Raw genomic sequence first — 19929 nt, forward strand, 5'->3', positions numbered from 1 at the left:
GTCTTGGCTAATGTGTCTTGGCTAATGTGTCTCGGCTAATGTGTCTTGGCTAAGGTGTCTTGGCTAAGGTGTCTTGGCTAATGTGTCTTGGCTAATGTGTCTTGGCTAAGGTGTCTTGGCTAATGTGTCTCGGCTAAGGTGTCTTGGCTAATGTGTCTTGGCTAAGGTGTCTTGGCTAAGGTGTCTTGGCTAAGGTGTCTTGGCTAAGGTGTCTTGGCTAATGTGTCTCGGCTAAGGTGTCTTGGCTAATGTGTCTTGGCTAAGGTGTCTTGGCTAATGTGTCTTGGCTAAGGTGTCTTGGCTAAGGTGTGTTGGCTAAGGTGTCTTGGCTAAGGTGTCTTGGCTAAGGTGTCTTGGCTAAGGTGTCTTGGCTTAGGTGTCTTGGCTAATGTGTCTCGGCTAAGGTGTCTTGGCTAAGTATCTTGGCTAAGGTGTCTTGGCTAATGTGTCTCGGCTAAGGTGTCTTGGCTAAGGTGTCTTGGCTAATGTGTCTTGGCTAAGGTGTCTTGGCTAAGGTGTCTTGGCCAATGTGTCTCGGCTAAGGTGTCTTGGCTAAGGTGTCTTGGCTAATGTGTCTTGGCTAATGTGTCTCGGCTAATGTGTCTTGGCTAAGGTGTCTTGGCTAAGGTGTTTTGGCTAATGTGTCTTGGCTAATGTGTCTTGGCTAAGGTGTCTTGGCTAAGGTGTCTTGGCTAATGTGTCTTGGCTAATGTACCTTGGCTAAGGTGTCTTGGCTAAGGTGTCTTTGCTAAGGTGTCTTGGCTAATGTGTCGTGACTAATGTGTCTTGGCTAATGTGTCTTGGCTAAGGTGTCTTGGCTAAGGTGTCGCGGCTAAAGTGTCTTGGCTAATGTGTCTTGGGTAAGGTGTCTTGGCTAAGGTGTCTTGGCTAAGGTGTCTTGGCTAAGGTGTCTTGGCTGAGGTGTCTTGGCTAAGGTGTCTTGGCTAAGGTGTCTTGGCTAAGGTGTCTTGGCCAATGTGTCTCGGCTAATGTGTCTTGGCTAAGGTGTTTTGGCTAAGGTGTCTTGGCTAATGTGTCGTGGCTAATGTGTCTTGGCTAAGGTGTCTTGGCTAATGTGTCTTGGCTAATGTGTCTTGGCTAAGGTGTCTTGGCTAATGTGTCTTGGCTAATGTGTCTTGGCTAATGTGTCTTGGCTAATGTGTCTTGGCTAATGTACCTTGGCTAAGGTGTCTTGGCTAAGGTGTCTTTGCTAAGGTGTCTTGGCTAATGTGTCGTGGCTAATGTGTCTTGGCTAATGTGTCTTGGCTAAGGTGTCTTGGCTAAGGTGTCTTGGCTAAAGTGTCTTGGCTAATGTGTCTTGGGTAAGGTGTCTTGGCTAATGTGTCTTGGCTAATGCGTCTCGGCTAATGTGTCTTGGCTAAGGTGTCTTGGCTAATGTGTCTTGGCTAATGTGTCTTGGCTAAGGTGTCTTGGCTAAGGTGTCTTGGCTAATGTGTCTTAACTAATGTGTCTTGGCTAAGGTGTCTTTGCTAAGGTGTCTTGGCTAATGTGTCGTGGCTAATGTGTCTTGGCTAAGGTGTGTTGGCTAATGTGTCTTGGCTAATGTGTCTTGGCTAATGTGTCTTGGCTAATGTGTCTTGGCTAATGTGGTTCGGCTAATGTGTCTTGGGTAAGGTGTCTTGGCTAAGGTGTCTTGGCTAATGCGTCTCGGCTAATGTGTCTTGGCTAAGGTGTCTTGGCTAATGTGTCTTGGCTAATGTGTCTTGGCTAAGGTGTCTTGGCTAAGGTGTCTTGGCTAATGTGTCTTGGCTAAGGTGTCTTGGCTAATGTGTCTTGGCTAATGTGTCTTGGCTAATGTGTCTTGGCTAATGTGTCTTGGCTAAGGTGTCTTGGCTAATGTGTCTTGGCTAATGTGTCTTTGCTAATGTGTCTTGGCTAATGTGTCTTGGCTAAGGTGTCTTGGCTAAGGTGTCTTGGCTAATGTGTCTTGGCTAATGTGTCTTGGCTAATGTGTCTTGGCTAATGTGTCTTGGCTAATGTGTCTTGGCTAATGTGTTTTGGCTAATGTGTTTTGGCTAATGTGTCTTGGCTAATGTGTCATGGCTAATGTGTCTTGGCTAAGGTGTCTTGGCTAATGTGTCTTGGCTTATGTGTCTTGGCTAATGTGTCTTAACTAATGTGTCTTGGCTAATGTGTCTTGGCTAATGTGTCTTGGCTAAGGTGTCTTGGCTAAGGTGTCTTGGCTAAGGTGTCTTGGCTAATGTGTCTTTCCTAATGTGTCTTGGCTAATGTGTCTTGGCTTATGTGTCTTGGCTAATTTGTCTTAACTAATGTGTCTTGGCTAATGTGTCTTGGCTAATGTGTCTTGGCTAATGTGTCTTGGCTAATGTGTCTTGGCTAATGTGTTTTGGCTAATGTGTCTTGGCTAATGTGTCATGGCTAATGTGTCTTGGCTTAGGTGTCTTGGCTAATATGTCTTGGCTTATGTGTCTTGGCTAATGTGTCTTGGCTAATGTGTCTTGGCTAATGTGTCTTGGCTAATGTGTCTTGGCTAAGGTGTCTTGGCTAAGGTGTCTTGGCTAAGGTGTCTTGGCTAATGTGTCTTGGCTAATGTGTCTTTCCTAATGTGTCTTGGCTAATGTGTCTTGGCTTATGTGTCTTGGCTAATGTGTCTTAACTAATGTGTCTTGGCTAATGTGTCTTGGCTAATGTGTCATGGCTAAGGTGTCTTGGCTAAGGTGTCTTGGCTAAGGTGTCTTGGCTAATGTGTCTTGGCTAATGTGTCTTGGCTAAGGTGTCTTGGCTAATGTGTTTTGGCTAATGTGTCTTGGCTAATGTGTCTTGGCTAATGTGTCTTGGCTAATGTGTCTTGGCTAATGTGTCTTGGCTAATGTGTTTTGGCTAATGTGTCTTGGCTAATGTGTCATGGCTAATGTGTCTTGGCTAAGGTGTCTTGGCTAATGTGTCTTGGCTTATGTGTCTTAGCTAATGTGTCTTAACTAATGTGTCTTGGCTAATGTGTCTTGGCTAATGTGTCTTGGCTAAGGTGTCTTGGCTAAGGTGTCTTGGCTAAGGTGTCTTGGCTAATGTGTCTTGGCTAATGTGTCTTGGCTAAGGTGTCTTGGCTAATGTGTCTTGGCTAATGTGTCTTGGCTAATGTGTCTTGGCTAAGGTGTCTTGGCTAAGGTGTCTTGGCTAATGTGTCTTGGCTAATGTGTCTTGGCTAAGGTGTCTTGGCTAATGTGTCTTGGCTAATGTGTCTTGGCTAATGTGTCTTGGCTAATGTGTCTTGGCTAAGGTGTCTTGGCTAATGTGTCTTTCCTAATGTGTCTTGGCTAATGTGTCTTGGCTTATGTGTCTTGGCTAATGTGTCTTAACTAATGTGTCTTGGCTAATGTGTCTTGGCTAATGTGTCTTGGCTAAGGTGTCTTGGCTAAGGTGTCTTGGCTAAGGTGTCTTGGCTGAGGTGTCTTGGGTAAGGTGTCTTGGCTAAGGTGTCTTGGCTCAGGTGTCTTGGCTAATGTGTCTTGGCTAAGATGTCTCGGCTAAGGTGTCTTGGCTAATGTGTCTTGGCTAATGTGTCTTGGCTAAGGTGTCTTGGCTAATGTGTCTTGGCTTATGTGTCTTGGCTAATGTGTCTTAACTAATGTGTCTTGGCTAATGTGTCTTGGCTAATGTGTCTTGGCTAAGGTGTCTTGGCTAAGGTGTCTTGGCTAAGGTGTCTTGGCTAAGGTGTCTTGGCTAATGTGTCTTTCCTAATGTGTCTTGGCTAATGTGTCTTGGCTTATGTGTCTTGGCTAATGTGTCTTAACTAATGTGTCTTGGCTAATGTGTCTTGGCTAATGTGTCTTGGCTAAGGTGTCTTGGCTAAGGTGTCTTGGCTAAGGTGTCTTGGCTAATGTGTCTTGGCTAATGTGTCCTGGCTAATGTGTCTTGGCTAATGTGTTTTGGCTAATGTGTCTTGGCTAATGTGTCTTGGCTAATGTGTCTTGGCTAATGTGTCTTGGCTAATGTGTCTTGGCTAATGTGTTTTGGCTAATGTGTCTTGGCTAATGTGTCTCGGCTAATGTGTCTTGGCTAATGTGTCTTGGCTAATGTGTCTTGGCTTATGTGTATTGGCTAATGTGTCATAACTAATGTGTCTTGGCTAATGTGTCTTGGCTAATGTGTCTTGGCTAAGGTGTCTTGGCTAAGGTGTCTTGGCTAAGGTGTCTTGGCTAATGTGTCTTGGCTAATGTGTCTTGGCTAAGGTGTCTTGGCTAATGTGTCTTGGCTAATGTGTCTTGGCTAATGTGTCTTGGCTAATGTGTCTTGGCTAAGGTGTCTTGGCTAAGGTGTCTTGGCTAATGTGTCTTGGCTAATGTGTCTTGGCTAAGGTGTCTTGGCTAATGTGTCTTGGCTAATGTGTCTTGGCTAAGGTGTCTTGGCTAATGTGGTTTGGCTAATGTGTCTTGGCTAATGTGTCTTGGCTAATGTGTCTTGGCTAATGTGTCTTGGCTAATGTGTCTTGGCTAATGTGTCTTGGCTAAGGTGTCTTGGCTAATGTGTGTTGGCTAAGGTGTCTTCTCTAATGTGTCTTAACTAATGTGTCTTGGCTAATGTGTCTTGGCTAATGTGTCTTGGCTAAGGTGTCTTGGCTAAGGTGTCTTGGCTAATGTGTCTTGGCTAATGTGTCTTGGCTAATGTGTCTTTCCTAATGTGTCTTGGCTAATGTGTCTTGGCTAAGGTGTCTTGGCTAATGTGTCTTGGCTAATGTGTCTTGGCTAATGTGTCTTGGCTAATGTGTCTTGGCTAAGGTGTCTTGGCTAAGGTGTCTTGGCTAATGTGTCTTGGCTAATGTGTCTTGGCTAAGGTGTCTTGGCTAATGTGTCTTGGCTAATGTGTCTTGGCTAATGTGTCTTGGCTAATGTGTTTTGGCTAATGTGTCTTGGCTAATGTGTCATGGCTAATGTGTCTTGGCTAAGGTGTCTTGGCTAATGTGTCTTGGCTTATGTGTCTCAGCTAATGTGTCTTAACTAATGTGTCTTGGCTAATGTGTCTTGGCTAATGTGTCTTGGCTAAGGTGTCTTGGCTAAGGTGTCTTGGCTAATGTGTGTTGGCTAAGGTGTCTTGGCTAATGTGTCTTGGCTAATGTGTCTTGGCTAATGTGTCTAGGCTAATGTGTCTTGGCTAATGTGTCTTGGCTAATGTGTCTTGGCTAAGGTGTCTTGGCTAATGTGTCTTTTCTAATGTGTCTTGGCTAAGGTGTCTTGGCTAAGGTGTCCCGGCTAATGTGTCTTGGCTAATGTGTCTTGGCTAAGGTGTCTTGGCTAAGGTGTCTTGGCTAAGGTGTCTTGGCTAATGTGTCTTGGCTAATGTGTCTATCCTAATGTGTCTTGGCTAATGTGTCTTGGCTTATGTGTCTTGGCTAATGTGTCTTAACTAATGTGTCTTGGCTAATGTGTCTTGGCTAATGTGTCTTGGCTAAGGTGTCTTGGCTAAGGTGTCTTGGCTAAGGTGTCTTGGCTAATGTGTCTTGGCTAATGTGTCTTGGCTAAGGTGTCTTGGCTAATGTGTTTTGGCTAATGTGTCTTGGCTAATGTGTCTTGGCTAAGGTGTCTTGGCTAAGGTGTCTTGGCTAATGTGTGTTGGCTAAGGTGTCTTGGCTAAGGTGTCTTGGCTAAGGTGTCTTGGCTAATGTGTCTTGGCTAATGTGTCTTGGCTAAGGTGTCTTGGCTAAGGTGTCTTGGCTAATGTGTCTCGGCTAAAGTGTCTTAACTAATGTGTCTTGGCTAATGTGTCTTGGCTAATGTGTCTTGGCTAAGGTGTCTTGGCTAATGTGTCTTTCCTAATGTGTCTTGGCTAATGTGTCTTGGCTAAGGTGTCTTGGCTAATGTGTCTTGGATAAGGTGTCTTGGCTAATGTGTCTTGGCTAATGTGTCTTGGCTAATGTGTCTTGGCTAATGTGTCTTGGCTAATGCGTCTTGGCTAATGTGTCTTGGCTAAGGTGTCTTGGCTAAGGTGTCTTGGCTAAGGTGTCTTGGCTAATGTGTCTTGGCTAATGTGTCTTGGCTAAGGTGTCTTGGCTAAGGTGTCTTGGCTAATGTGTCTCGGCTAAAGTGTCTTAACTAATGTGTCTTGGCTAATGTGTCTTGGCTAATGTGTCTTGGCTAAGGTGTCTTGGCTAAGGTGTCTTGGCTAATGTGTGTTGGCTAAGGTGTCTTGGCTAATGTGTCTTGGCTAATGTGTCTTGGCTAATGTGTCTAGGCTAATGTGTCTTGGCTAATGTGTCTTGGCTAATGTGTCTTGGCTAATGTGTCTTGGCTAAGGTGTCTTGGCTAATGTGTCTTGGCTAATGTGTCTTGGCTAATGTGTCTTGGCTAAAGTGTCTTGGCTAAGGTGTCTTGGCTAATGTGTCTTGGCTAATGTGTCTTGGCTAATGTGTCTTGGCTAAGGTGTCTTGGCTAATGTGTCTTGGCTAATGTGTCTTGGCTAATGTGTCTTGGCTAATGTGTCTTGGCTAATGTGTTTTGGCTAATGTGTCTTGGCTAATGTGTCATGGCTAATGTGTCTTGGCTAAGGTGTCTTGGCTAATGTGTCTTGGCTTATGTGTCTTGGCTAATGTGTCTTAACTAATGTGTCTTGGCTATTGTGTCTTGGCTAGTGTGTCTTGGCTAAGGTGTCTTGGCTAATGTGTCTTGGCTAATGTGTCTTTCCTAATGTGTCTTGGCTAATGTGTCTTGGCTTATGTGTCTTGGCTAATGTGTCTTAACTAATGTGTCTTGGCTAAGGTGTCTTGGCTAATGTGGTTTGGCTAATGTGTCTTGGCTAATGTGTCTTGGCTAATGTGTCTTGGCTATTGTGTCTTGGCTAAGGTGTCTTGGCTAATGTGTCTCGGCTAATGTGTCTTGGCTAAGGTGTCTTGGCTAATGTGGTTTGGCTAATGTGTCTTGGCTAATGTGTCTTGGCTAATGTGTCTTGGCTAATGTGTCTTGGCTAATGTGTCTTGGCTAATGTGTCTTGGCTAATGTGTCTTGGCTAAGGTGTCTTGGCTAAGGTGTCTTGGCTAATGTGTCTTGGCTAAGGTGTCTTGGCTAATGTGTCTTGGCTAATGTGTCTCGGCTAAGGTGTCTTGGCTAATGTGTCTTGGCTAAGGTGTCTTGGCTAAGGTGTCTTGGCTAAGGTGTCTTGGCTAATGTGTCTTGGCTAATGTGTCTTGGCTAAGGTGTCTTGGCTAAGGTGTCTTGGCTAAGGTGTCTTGGCTAATGTGTCTTTGCTAATGTGTCTTTCCTAATGTGTCTTGGCTAATGTGTCTTGGCTAAGGTGTCTTGGCTAAGGTGTCTTGGCTAATGTGTCTTGGCTAATGTGTCTTGGCTAAGGTGTCTTGGCTAATGTGTCTTGGCTAATGTGTCTTGGCTAATGTGTCTTGGCTAATGTGTTTTGGCTAATGTGTCTTGGCTAATGTGTCATGGCTAATGTGTCTTGGCTAAGGTGTCTTGGCTAATGTGTCTTGGCTTATGTGTCTAGGCTAATGTGTCTTAACTAATGTGTCTTGGCTAATGTGTCTTGGCTAATGTGTCTTGGCTAAGGTGTCTTGGCTAAGGTGTCTTGGCTAATGTGTGTTGGCTAAGGTGTCTTGGCTAATGTGTCTTGGCTAATGTGTCTTGGCTAATGTGTCTAGGCTAATGTGTCTTGGCTAATGTGTCTTGGCTAATGTGTCTTGGCTAAGGTGTCTTGGCTAATGTGTCTTTTCTAATGTGTCTTGGCTAAGGTGTCTTGGCTAAGGTGTCCCGGCTAATGTGTCTTGGCTAATGTGTCTTGGCTAAGGTGTCTTGGCTAATGTGTCTTGGATAAGGTGTCTTGGCTAAGGTGTCTTGGCTAAGGTGTCTTGGCTAAGGTGTCTTGGCTAATGTGTCTTGGCTAAGGTGTCTTGGCTAAGGTGTCTTGGCTAAGGTGTCCCGGCTAATGTGTCTTGGCTAATGTGTCTTGGCTAAGGTGTCTTGGCTAATGTGTCTTGGATAAGGTGTCTTGGCTAAAGTGTCTTGGCTAATGTGTCTCGGCTAATGTGTCTTGGCTAATGTGTCTTGGCTAATGTGTCTTGGCTAATGTGTCTTGGCTAATGTGTCTCGGCTAATGTGTCTTGGCTAATGTGTCTTGGCTAATGTGTTTTGGCTAATGTGTCTTGGCTAATGTGTCATGGCTAATGTGTCTTGGCTAAGGTGTCTTGGCTAATGTGTCTTGGCTTATGTGTCTAGGCTAATGTGTCTTAACTAATGTGTCTTGGCTAATGTGTCTTGGCTAATGTGTCTTGGCTAATGTGTCTCGGCTAATGTGTCTTGGCTAATGTGTCTTGGCTAATGTGTCTTGGCTAATGTGTCTTGGCTAATGTGTCTTGGCTAATGTGTCTTGGCTAATGTGTCTTGGCTAATGTGTCTTGGCTAAGGTGTCTTGGCTAAGGTGTCTTGGCTAATGTGTGTTGGCTAAGGTGTCTTGGCTAATGTGTCTTGGCTAAGGTGTCTTGGCTAAGGTGTCTTGGCTAATGTGTCTCGGCTAAAGTGTCTTAACTAATGTGTCTTGGCTAATGTGTCTTGGCTAATGTGTCTTGGCTAAGGTGTCTTGGCTAAGGTGTCTTGGCTAATGTGTGTTGGCTAAGGTGTCTTGGCTAATGTGTCTTGGCTAATGTGTCTTGGCTAATGTGTCTTGGCTAATGTGTCTTGGCTAATGTGTTTTGGCTAATGTGTCTTGGCTAATGTGTCATGGCTAATGTGTCTTGGCTAAGGTGTCTTGGCTAATGTGTCTTGGCTTATGTGTCTAGGCTAATGTGTCTTAACTAATGTGTCTTGGCTAATGTGTCTTGGCTAATGTGTCTTGGCTAATGTGTCTTGGCTAATGTGTCTTGGCTAAGGTGTCTTGGCTAATGTGTCTTGGATAAGGTGTCTTGGCTAATGTGTCTTGGCTAATGTGTCTTGGCTAATGCGTTTTGGCTAATGTGTCTTGGCTAAGGTGTCTTGGCTAAGGTGTCTTGGCTAAGGTGTCTTGGCTAATGTGTCTTGGCTAATGTGTCTTGGCTAAGGTGTCTTGGCTAAGGTGTCTTGGCTAATGTGTCTCGGCTAAAGTGTCTTAACTAATGTGTCTTGGCTAATGTGTCTTGGCTAAGGTGTCTTGGGTAAGGTGTCTTGGCTAAGGTGTCTTGGCTAATGTGTGTTGGCTAAGGTGTCTTGGCTAATGTGTCTTGGCTAATGTGTCTTGGCTAATGTGTCTAGGCTAATGTGTCTTGGCTAATGTGTCTTGGCTAATGTGTCTTGGCTAAGGTGTCTTGGCTAATGTGTCTTTTCTAATGTGTCTTGGCTAAGGTGTCTTGGCTAAGGTGTCCCGGCTAATGTGTCTTGGCTAATGTGTCTTGGCTAAGGTGTCTTGGCTAATGTGTCTTGGATAAGGTGTCTTGGCTAAAGTGTCTTGGCTAATGTGTCTTGGCTAATGTGTCTTGGCTAAGGTGTCTTGGCTAAGGTGTCTTGGCTAATGTGTGTTGGCTAAGGTGTCTTGGCTAATGTGTCTTGGCTAATGTGTCTTGGCTAATGTGTCTAGGCTAATGTGTCTTGGCTAATGTGTCTTGGCTAATGTGTCTTGGCTAAGGTGTCTTGGCTAATGTGTCTTGGCTAATGTGTCTTGGCTAATGTGTCTTGGCTAAGGTGTCTTGGCTTAGGTGTCTTGGCTAATGTGTCTCGGCTAAGGTGTCTTAACTAATGTGTCTTGGCTAATGTGTCTTGGCTAATGTGTCTTGGCTAAGGTGTCTTGGCTAAGGTGTCTTGGCTAATGTGTGTTGGCTAAGGTGTCTTGGCTAATGTGTCTTGGCTAATGTGTCTTGGCTAATGTGTCTAGGCTAATGTGTCTTGGCTAATGTGTCTTGGCTAATGTGTCTTGGCTAAGGTGTCTTGGCTAATGTGTCTTTTCTAATGTGTCTTGGCTAAGGTGTCTTGGCTAAGGTGTCCCGGCTAATGTGTCTTGGCTAATGTGTCTTGGCTAAGGTGTCTTGGCTAATGTGTCTTGGATAAGGTGTCTTGGCTAAAGTGTCTTGGCTAATGTGTCTCGGCTAATGTGTCTTGGCTAATGTGTCTTGGCTTATGTGTCTTGGCTAATGTGTCTTAACTAATGTGTCTTGGCTAATGTGTCTTGGCTAATGTGTCTTGGCTAATGTGTCTTGGCTAATGTGTCTTGGCTAATGTGTTTTGGCTAATGTGTCTTGGCTAATGTGTCATGGCTAATGTGTCTTGGCTTAGGTGTCTTGGCTAATGTGTCTTGGCTTATGTGTCTTGGCTAATGTGTCTTGGCTAATGTGTCTTGGCTAATGTGTCTTGGCTAATGTGTCTTGGCTAAGGTGTCTTGGCTAAGGTGTCTTGGCTAAGGTGTCTTGGCTAATGTGTCTTGGCTAATGTGTCTTTCCTAATGTGTCTTGGCTAATGTGTCTTGGCTTATGTGTCTTGGCTAATGTGTCTTAACTAATGTGTCTTGGCTAATGTGTCTTGGCTAATGTGTCTTGGCTAAGGTGTCTTGGCTAAGGTGTCTTGGCTAAGGTGTCTTGGCTAATGTGTCTTGGCTAATGTGTCTTGGCTAAGGTGTCTTGGCTAATGTGTTTTGGCTAATGTGTCTTGGCTAATGTGTCTTGGCTAATGTGTCTTGGCTAATGTGTCTTGGCTAATGTGTCTTGGCTAATGTGTCTTGGCTAATGTGTCTTGGCTAATGCGTCTTGGCTAATGTGTCTTGGCTAAGGTGTCTTGGCTAAGGTGTCTTGGCTAAGGTGTCTTGGCTAAGGTGTCTTGGCTAATGTGTCTTGGCTAATGTGTCTTGGCTAAGGTGTCTTGGCTAAGGTGTCTTGGCTAATGTGTCTCGGCTAAAGTGTCTTTACTAAAGTGTCTTGGCTAATGTGTCTTGGCTAATGTGTCTCTGCTAAGGTGTCTTGGCTAAGGTGTCTTGGCTAATGTGTGTTGGCTAAGGTGTCTTGGCTAATGTGTCTTGGCTAATGTGTCTTGGCTAATGTGTCTAGGCTAATGTGTCTTGGCTAATGTGTCTTGGCTAATGTGTCTTGGCTAAGGTGTATTGGCTAATGTGTCTTGGCTAAGGTGTCTTGGCTAAGGTGTCTTGGCTAATGTGTCTTGGCTAATGTGTCTTGGCTTAGGTGTCTTGGCTAAGGTGTCTTGGCTAATGTGTCTTGGCTAAGGTGTCTTGGCTAAGGTGTCTTGGCTAATGTGTCTTGGCTAATGTGTCTTGGCTAATGTGTCTTGGCTAAGGTGTCTTGGCTAATGTGTCTTGGATAAGGTGTCTTGGCTAATGTGTCTTGGCTAATGTGTCTTGGCTAATGTGTCTTGGCTAATGTGTCTTGGCTAATGCGTCTTGGCTAATGTGTCTTGGCTAAGGTGTCTTGGCTAAGGTGTCTTGGCTAAGGTGTCTTGGCTAAGGTGTCTTGGCTAATGTGTCTTGGCTAATGTGTCTTGGCTAAGGTGTCTTGGCTAAGGTGTCTTGGCTAATGTGTCTCGGCTAAAGTGTCTTAACTAATGTGTCTTGGCTAATGTGTCTTGGCTAATGTGTCTTGGCTAAGGTGTCTTGGCTAAGGTGTCTTGGCTAATGTGTGTTGGCTAAGGTGTCTTGGCTAATGTGTCTTGGCTAATGTGTCTTGGCTAATGTGTCTAGGCTAATGTGTCTTGGCTAATGTGTCTTGGCTAATGTGTCTTGGCTAAGGTGTATTGGCTAATGTGTCTTGGCTAAGGTGTCTTGGCTAAGGTGTCTTGGCTAATGTGTCTTGGCTAATGTGTCTTGGCTTAGGTGTCTTGGCTAAGGTGTCTTGGCTAATGTGTCTTGGCTAAGGTGTCTTGGCTAAGGTGTCTTGGCTAATGTGTCTTGGCTAATGTGTCTTGGCTAAGGTGTCTTGGCTAAGGTGTCTTGGCTAATGTGTCTTGGCTAAGGTGTCTCGGCTAATGTGTCTTGGCTAAAGTGTCTTGGCTAATGTGTCTCGGCTAAAGTGTCTTGGCTAATGTGTCTTGGCTAAGGTGTCTTGGCTAAGGTGTGTTGGCTAGTGTGCCTTGGCTAAAGTGTCTTGGCTAAGGTGTATTTTCTAATGTGTCTTGGCTAATGTGTCTTGGCTAAGGTGTCTTGGCTAAGGTGTCTTGGCTAATGTGTCTCGGCTAAAGTGTCTTGGCTAAGGTGTCTTGGCTAAGGTGTCTTGGCTAAGGTGTCTTGGCTAAGGTGTCTTGGCTAAGGTGTCTTGGCTAAGGTGTCTTGGCTAATGTGTCTCGGCTAAGGTGTCTTGGCTATTGTGTCTTGGCTAAGGTGTCTTGGCTAAGGTGTCTTGGCTAAGGTGTCTTGGCTAAGGTGTCTTGGCTAATGTGTCTTGGCTAAGGTGTCTTGGCTAAGGTGTCTTGGCTAATGTGTCTCGGCTAAAGTGTCTTGGCTAAGGTGTCTTGGCTAAGGTGTCTTGGCTAAGGTGTCTTGGCTAAGGTGTCTTGGCTAAGGTGTCTTGGCTAATGTGTCTTGGCTAATGTGTCTTGGCTAATGTGTCTTGGCTAATGTGTCTTGGCTAATGTGTCTTGGCTAATGTGTCTTGGCTAATGTGTTTTGGCTAATGTGTCTTGGCTAATGTGTCTTGGCTAATGTGTCTTGGCTTATGTGTCTTGGCTAATGTGTCTTAACTAATGTGTCTTGGCTAATGTGTCTTGGCTAATGTGTCTTGGCTAAGGTGTCTTGGCTAAGGTGTCTTGGCTAATGTGTCTTGGCTAATGTGTCTTGGCTAATGTGTCTTGGCTAAGGTGTCTTGGCTAATGTGTCTTGGCTAATGTGTCTTGGCTAATGTGTCTTGGCTAATGTGTCTTGGCTAAGGTGTCTTGGCTAAGGTGTTTTGGCTAATGTGTCTTGGCTAATGTGTCTTGGCTAAGGTGTCTTGGCTAATGTGTCTTGGCTAATGTGTCTTGGCTAAGGTGTCTTGGCTAATGTGGTTTGGCTAATGTGTCTTGGCTAATGTGTCTTAACTAATGTGTCTAGGCTAATGTGTCTTGGCTAATGTGTCTTGGCTAAGGTGTCTTGGCTAAGGTGTCTTGGCTAATATGTGTTGGCTAAGGTGTCTTGGCTAATGTGTCTTGGCTAATGTGTCTTGGCTAATGTGTCTAGGCTAATGTGTCTTGGCTAATGTGTCTTGGCTAATGTGTCTTGGCTAATGTGTCTTGGCTAATGTGTCTTGGCTAAGGTGTCTTGGCTAAGGTGTCTTGGCTAATGTGTGTTGGCTAAGGTGTCTTGGCTAATGTGTCTTAACTAATGTGTCTTGGCTAATGTGTCTTGGCTTATGTGTCTTGGCTAAGGTGTCTTGGCTAAGGTGTCTTGGCTAAGGTGTCTTGGCTAATGTGTCTCGGCTAAAGTGTCTTGGCTAATGTGTCTTGGCTAATGTGTCTTGGCTAAGGTGTATTGGCTAATGTGTCTTGGCTAAGGTGTCTTGGCTAAGGTGTCTTGGCTAATGTGTCTTGGCTAATGTGTCTTGGCTTAGGTGTCTTGGCTAAGGTGTCTTGGCTAAGGTGTCTTGGCTAAGGTGTCTTGGCTAAGGTGTCTTGGCTAATGTGTCTTGGCTAATGTGTCTTGGCTAAGGTGTCTTGGCTAAGGTGTCTTGGCTAAGGTGTCTTGGCTAAGGTGTCTTGGCTAATGTGTCTTGGCTAATGTGTCTTGGCTAATGTGTCTTGGCTAATGTGTCTTGGCTAATGTGTCTTGGCTAATGTGTCTTGGCTAATGTGTCTTGGCTAAGGTGTCTTGGCTAAGGTGTCTTGGCTAATGTGTGTTGGCTAAGGTGTCTTGGCTAATGTGTCTTAACTAATGTGTCTTGGCTAATGTGTCTTGGCTAATGTGTCTTGGCTAAGGTGTCTTGGCTAAGGTGTCTTGGCTAAGGTGTCTTGGCTAATGTGTCTTGGCTAATGTGTCTTTCCTAATGTGTCTTGGCTAATGTGTCTTGGCTAATGTGTCTTGGCTAATGTGTCTTGGCTAATGTGTCTTGGCTAATGTGTCTCGGCTAAGGTGTCTTGGCTAAAGTGTCTTGGCTAAGGTGTCTTGGCTAAGGTGTCTTGGCTAATGTGTCTTGGCTAAGGTGTCTTGGCTAAGGTGTCTTGGCTAATGTGTCTTGGCTTATGTGTCTTGGCTAAGGTGTCTTGGCTAAGGTGTCTTGGCTAATGTGTGTTGGCTAAGGTGTCTTGGCTAATGTGTCTTAACTAATGTGTCTTGGCTAATGTGTCTTGGCTAATGTGTCTTGGCTAAGGTGTCTTGGCTAAGGTGTCTTGGCTAAGGTGTCTTGGCTAAGGTGTCTTGGCTAATGTGTCTAGGCTAATGTGTCTTGGCTAATGTGTCTTGGCTAATGTGTCTTGGCTAATGTGTCTTGGCTAATGTGTCTTGGCTAATGTGTCTTGGCTAAGGTGTCTTGGCTAAGGTGTCTTGGCTAATGTGTCTTGGCTTATGTGTCTTGGCTAAGGTGTCTTGGCTAAGGTGTCTTGGCTAATGTGTGTTGGCTAAGGTGTCTTGGCTAATGTGTCTTAACTAATGTGTCTTGGCTAATGTGTCTTGGCTAATGTGTCTTGGCTAAGGTGTCTTGGCTAAGGTGTCTTGGCTAAGGTGTCTTGGCTAAGGTGTCTTGGCTAATGTGTGTTGGCTAAGGTGTCTTGGCTAATGTGTCTTGGCTAAGGTGTCTTGGCTAATGTGTGTTGGCTAAGGTGTCTTGGCTAATGTGTCTTGGCTAATGTGTCTTGGCTAATGTGTCTTGGCTAATGTGTCTTGGCTAAGGTGTCTTGGCTAAGGTGTCTTGGCTAATGTGTCTTGGCTTATGTGTCTTGGCTAAGGTGTCTTGGCTAAGGTGTCTTGGCTAATGTGTTTTGGCTAAGGTGTCTTGGCTAATGTGTCTTAACTAATGTGTCTTGGCTAATGTGTCTTGGCTAATGTGTCTTGGCTAAGGTGTCTTGGCTAAGGTGTCTTGGCTAAGGTGTCTTGGCTAAGGTGTCTTGGCTAATGTGTGTTGGCTAAGGTGTCTTGGCTAATGTGTCTTAACTAATGTGTCTTGGCTAATGTGTCTTGGCTAATGTGTCTTGGCTAAGGTGTCTTGGCTAAGGTGTCTTGGCTAATGTGTCTCGGCTAAAGTGTCTTGGCTAATGTGTCTCGGCTAAAGTGTCTTGGCTAATGTGTCTTGGCTAATGTGTCTTGGCTAAGGTGTATTGGCTAATGTGTCTTGGCTAAGGTGTCTTGGCTAAGGTGTCTTGGCTAATGTGTCTTGGCTAATGTGTCTTGGCTTAGGTGTCTTGGCTAAGGTGTCTTGGCTAAGGTGTCTTGGCTAAGGTGTCTTGGCTAAGGTGTCTTGGCTAATGTGTCTTGGCTAATGTGTCTTGGCTAAGGTGTCTTGGCTAATGTGTCTTGGCTAATGTGTCTTGGCTAAGGTGTCTTGGCTAAGGTGTCTTGGCTAAGGTGTCTTGGCTAATGTGTCTCGGCTAAAGTGTCTTGGCTAATGTGTCTTGGCTAATGTGTCTTGGCTAAGGTGTATTGGCTAATGTGTCTTGGCTAAGGTGTCTTGGCTAAGGTGTCTTGGCTAATGTGTCTTGGCTAATGTGTCTTGGCTTAGGTGTCTTGGCTAAGGTGTCTTGGCTAAGGTGTCTTGGCTAAGGTGTCTTGGCTAAGGTGTCTTGGCTAATGTGTCTTGGCTAATGTGTCTTGGCTAAGGTGTCTTGGCTAAGGTGTCTTGGCTAAGGTGTCTTGGCTAAGGTGTCTTGGCTAATGTGTCTTGGCTAATGTGTCTTGGCTAATGTGTCTTGGCTAATGTGTCTTGGCTAATGTGTCTTGGCTAATGTGTCTTGGCTAATGTGTCTTGGCTAAGGTGTCTTGGCTAAGGTGTCTTGGCTAATGTGTGTTGGCTAAGGTGTCTTGGCTAATGTGTCTTAACTAATGTGTCTTGGCTAATGTGTCTTGGCTAATGTGTCTTGGCTAAGGTGTCTTGGCTAAGGTGTCTTGGCTAAGGTGTCTTGGCTAATGTGTCTTGGCTAATGTGTCTTTCCTAATGTGTCTTGGCTAATGTGTCTTGGCTAAGGTGTCTTGGCTAATGTGTCTTGGCTAATGTGTCTTGGCTAATGTGTCTTGGCTAATGTGTCTTGGCTAAGGTGTCTTGGCTAAGGTGTCTTGGCTAATGTGTCTTGGCTAATGTGTCTTGGCTAAGGTGTCTTGGCTAATGTGTCTTGGCTAATGTGTCTTGGCTAATGTGTCTTGGCTAATGTGTCTTGGCTAATGTGTTTTGGCTAATGTGTCTTGGCTAATGTGTCATGGCTAATGTGTCTTGGCTAAGGTGTCTTGGCTAATGTGTCTTGGCTTATGTGTCTCAGCTAATGTGTCTTAACTAATGTGTCTTGGCTAATGTGTCTTGGCTAATGTGTCTTGGCTAAGGTGTCTTGGCTAAGGTGTCTTGGCTAATGTGTGTTGGCTAAGGTGTCTTGGCTAATGTGTCTTGGCTAATGTGTCTTGGCTAATGTGTCTTGGCTAATGTGTCTTGGCTAATGTGTCTTGGCTAATGTGTCTTGGCTAAGGTGTCTTGGCTAATGTGTCTTTTCTAATGTGTCTTGGCTAAGGTGTCTTTACTAAGGTGTCCCGGCTAATGTGTCTTGGCTAATGTGTCTTGGCTAAGGTGTCTTGTCTAATGTGTCTTGGATAAGGTGTCTTGGCTAAAGTGTCTTGGCTAATGTGTCTCGGCTAATGTGTCTTGGCTAATGTGTCTTGGCTAATGTGTCTTGGCTAATGTGTCTTGGCTAATGTGTCTTGGCTAAGGTGTCTTGGCTAATGTGTCTTGGCTAATGTGTCTTGGCTAATGTGTCTTGGCTAAGGTGTCTTGGCTAAGGTGTCTTGACTAATGTGTCTCGGCTAAAGTGTCTTAACTAATGTGTCTTGGCTAATGTGTCTTGGCTAATGTGTCTTGGCTAATGTGTCTAGGCTAATGTGTCTTGGCTAATGTGTCTTGGCTAATGTGTCTTGGCTAATGTGTCTTGGCTAATGTGTCTTGGCTAAGGTGTCTTGGCTAATGTGTCTCGGCTAATGTGTCTTGGCTAATGTGTCTTGGCTAATGTGTCTTGGCTAATGTGTCTTGGCTAATGTGTCTTGGCTAAGGTGTCTTGGCTAATGTGTCTTGGCTAATGTGTCTTGGCTAATGTGTCTTGGCTAAGGTGTCTTGGCTAAGGTGTCTTGACTAATGTGTCTCGGCTAAAGTGTCTTAACTAATGTGTCTTGGCTAATGTGTCTTGGCTAATGTGTCTTGGCTAATGTGTCTAGGCTAATGTGTCTTGGCTAATGTGTCTTGGCTAATGTGTCTTGGCTAATGTGTCTTGGCTAAGGTGTCTTGGCTAATGTGTCTTGGATAAGGTGTCTTGGCTAATGTGTCTTGGCTAATGTGTCTTGGCTAATGCGTTTTGGCTAATGTGTCTTGGCTAAGGTGTCTTGGCTAAGGTGTCTTGGCTAAGGTGTCTTGGCTAATGTGTCTTGGCTAATGTGTCTTGGCTAAGGTGTCTTGGCTAAGGTGTCTTGGCTAATGTGTCTCGGCTAAAGTGTCTTAACTAATGTGTCTTGGCTAATGTGTCTTGGCTAATGTGTCTTGGCTAAGGTGTCTTGGCTAAGGTGTCTTGGCTAATGTGTGTTGGCTAAGGTGTCTTGGCTAATGTGTCTTGGCTAATGTGTCTTGGCTAATGTGTCTAGGCTAATGTGTCTTGGCTAATGTGTCTTGGCTAATGTGTCTTGGCTAAGGTGTCTTGGCTAATGTGTCTTTTCTAATGTGTCTTGGCTAAGGTGTCTTGGCTAAGGTGTCCCGGCTAATGTGTCTTGGCTAATGTGTCTTGGCTAAGGTGTCTTGGCTAATGTGTCTTGGATAAGGTGTCTTGGCTAAAGTGTCTTGGCTAATGTGTCTCGGCTAATGTGTCTTGGCTAATGTGTCTTGGCTAATGTGTCTTGGCTAATGTGTCTTGGCTAATGTGTCTTGGCTAAGGTGTCTTGGCTAATGTGTCTTGGCTAATGTGTCTTGGCTAATGTGTCTTGGCTAAGGTTTCTTGGCTAAGGTGTCTTGACTAAGGTGTCTTGGCTAAGGTGTCTTGGCTAATGTGTCTTGGCTAATGTGTCTTGGCTAATGTGTCTTGGCTAATGTTTCTTGGCTAATGCGTCTTGGCTAATGTGTCTTGGCTAAGGTGTCTTGGCTAAGGTGTCTTGGCTAAGGTGTCTTGGCTAAGGTGTCTTGGCTAATGTGTCTTGGCTAATGTGTCTTGGCTAAGGTGTCTTGGCTAAGGTGTCTTGGCTAATGTGTCTCGGCTAAAGTGTCTTGGCTAAGGTGTCTTGGCTAAGGTGTCTTGGCTAAGGTGTCTTGGCTAAGGTGTCTTGGCTAAGGTGTCTTGGCTAAGGTGTCTTGGCTAATGTGTCTCGGCTAAGGTGTCTTGGCTATTGTGTCTTGGCTAAGGTGTCTTGGCAAAGGTGTCTTGGCTAAGGTGTCTTGGCTAATGTGTCTTGGCTAGAGTGTCTCGGCTAATGTGTCTTGGCTAATGTGTCTTGGCTAAGGTGTCTTGGCTAATGTGTCTTGGCTAATGTGTCTTGGCTAAGGTGTCTCGGCTAATCTGTCTTGGCTAATGTGTCTTGGCTAATGTGTCTTGGCTAAGGTGTCTCGGCTTATCTGTCTTGGCTAATGTGTCTTGGCTAATGTGTCTTGGCTAATGTGTCTTGGCTAATGTGTCTTGGCTAATTTGTCTTGGCTAAGGTGTCTTGGCTAAGGTATCTCGGCTAATGTGTCTTGGCTAAGGTGTCTTGGCTAAGGTGTCTTGGCTAATGTGTCTTGGCTAAGGTGTCTTGGCTAATGTGTCTTGGCTAAGGTGTCTCGGCTAATGTGTCTTGGCTAAAGTGTCTTGGCTAATGTGTCTCGGCTAAAGTGTCTTGGCTAATGTGTCTTGGCTAAGGTGTCTTGGCTAAGGTGTGTTGGCTAGTGTGCCTTGGCTAAAGTGTCTTGGCTAAGGTGTATTTTCTAATGTGTCTTGGCTAATGTGTCTTGGCTAAGGTGTCTTGGCTAAGGTGTCTTGGCTAATGTGTCTTGGCTAATGTGTCTTGGCTAAGGTGTCTTGGCTAAGGTGTCTTGGCTAATGTGTCTCGGCTAATGTGTCTTGGCTAATGTGTCTTGGCTAATGTGTCTTTGCTAAGGTGTCTTGGCTAAGGTGTCTTGGCTATGGTGTCTTGGCTAAGGTGTCTTGGCTAAGGTGTCTTGGCTAATGTGTCTCGGCTAAAGTGTCTTGGCTAATGTGTCTCGGCTAAAGTGTCTTGGCTAATGTGTCTTGGCTAAGGTGTCTTGGCTAAGGTGTGTTGGCTAGTGTGCCTTGGCTAAAGTGTCTTGGCTAAGGTGTATTTTCTAATGTGTCTTGGCTAATGTGTCTTGGCTAAGGTGTCTTGGTCTTGGTAGAAATTGGTTGTTTTTGGTCAAACTTGCTGATTTTGGACAAAGTTGGTAGAAATTGGTTGTTTTTGGTCAAACTTGCTGATTTTGGTCAAAGTTGGTAGAAATTGGTTGTTTTTGGTCAAACTTGCTGATTTTGGTCAAAGTTGGTAGAAATTGGTGGTTTTTGATCAAAAGTTGTTGTTTTTGGTCAAACTTGCTGATTTTGGTCAAAGTTGGTTGTTTTTGGTCAAACTTGATGATTTTGGTCAAAGTTGGTTGTTTTTGGTCAAACTTGATGATTTTGGTCAAAGTTGGTTGTTTTTGGTCAAACTTGATGATTTAGGTCAAAGTTGGTTGTTTTTGGTCAAACTTGATGATTTTGGTCAAAGTTGGTTGTTTTTGGTCAAACTTGATGATTTTGGTCAAAGTTGGTTGTTTTTGGTCAAACTTGATGATTTTGGTCAAAGTTGGTTGTTTTTGGTCAAACTTGATGATTTTGGTCAAAGTTGGTAGAAAATGGTTGTTTTTGGTCAAACTTGATGATTTTG

At 44.6% G+C, this 19929-nt stretch overlaps 1 long non-coding RNA gene across 1 annotated transcript in view; it reads left to right on the plus strand.

Moving 5' to 3' along the window:
- The window catches only part of LOC125773311 (uncharacterized), a 68434-nt gene extending 48511 nt beyond the window's left edge, over window positions 1-19923 (plus strand). The window contains exons 8-15 of the long non-coding RNA XR_007420026.1: window positions 5500-6381; window positions 7824-8341; window positions 8594-8845; window positions 9868-10273; window positions 10330-10609; window positions 12444-12849; window positions 15286-15397; window positions 19192-19923. This is a non-coding gene — a long non-coding RNA (uncharacterized LOC125773311). The remainder of the gene's footprint in view (window positions 1-5499; window positions 6382-7823; window positions 8342-8593; window positions 8846-9867; window positions 10274-10329; window positions 10610-12443; window positions 12850-15285; window positions 15398-19191) is intronic.
- The last annotated feature ends 6 nt before the right edge of the window (window positions 19924-19929 follow it).

Source organism: Anopheles funestus (assembly GCF_943734845.2).
Source record: "Anopheles funestus chromosome X unlocalized genomic scaffold, idAnoFuneDA-416_04 X_unloc_29, whole genome shotgun sequence".
Taxonomy (NCBI): domain Eukaryota; kingdom Metazoa; phylum Arthropoda; class Insecta; order Diptera; family Culicidae; genus Anopheles; species Anopheles funestus.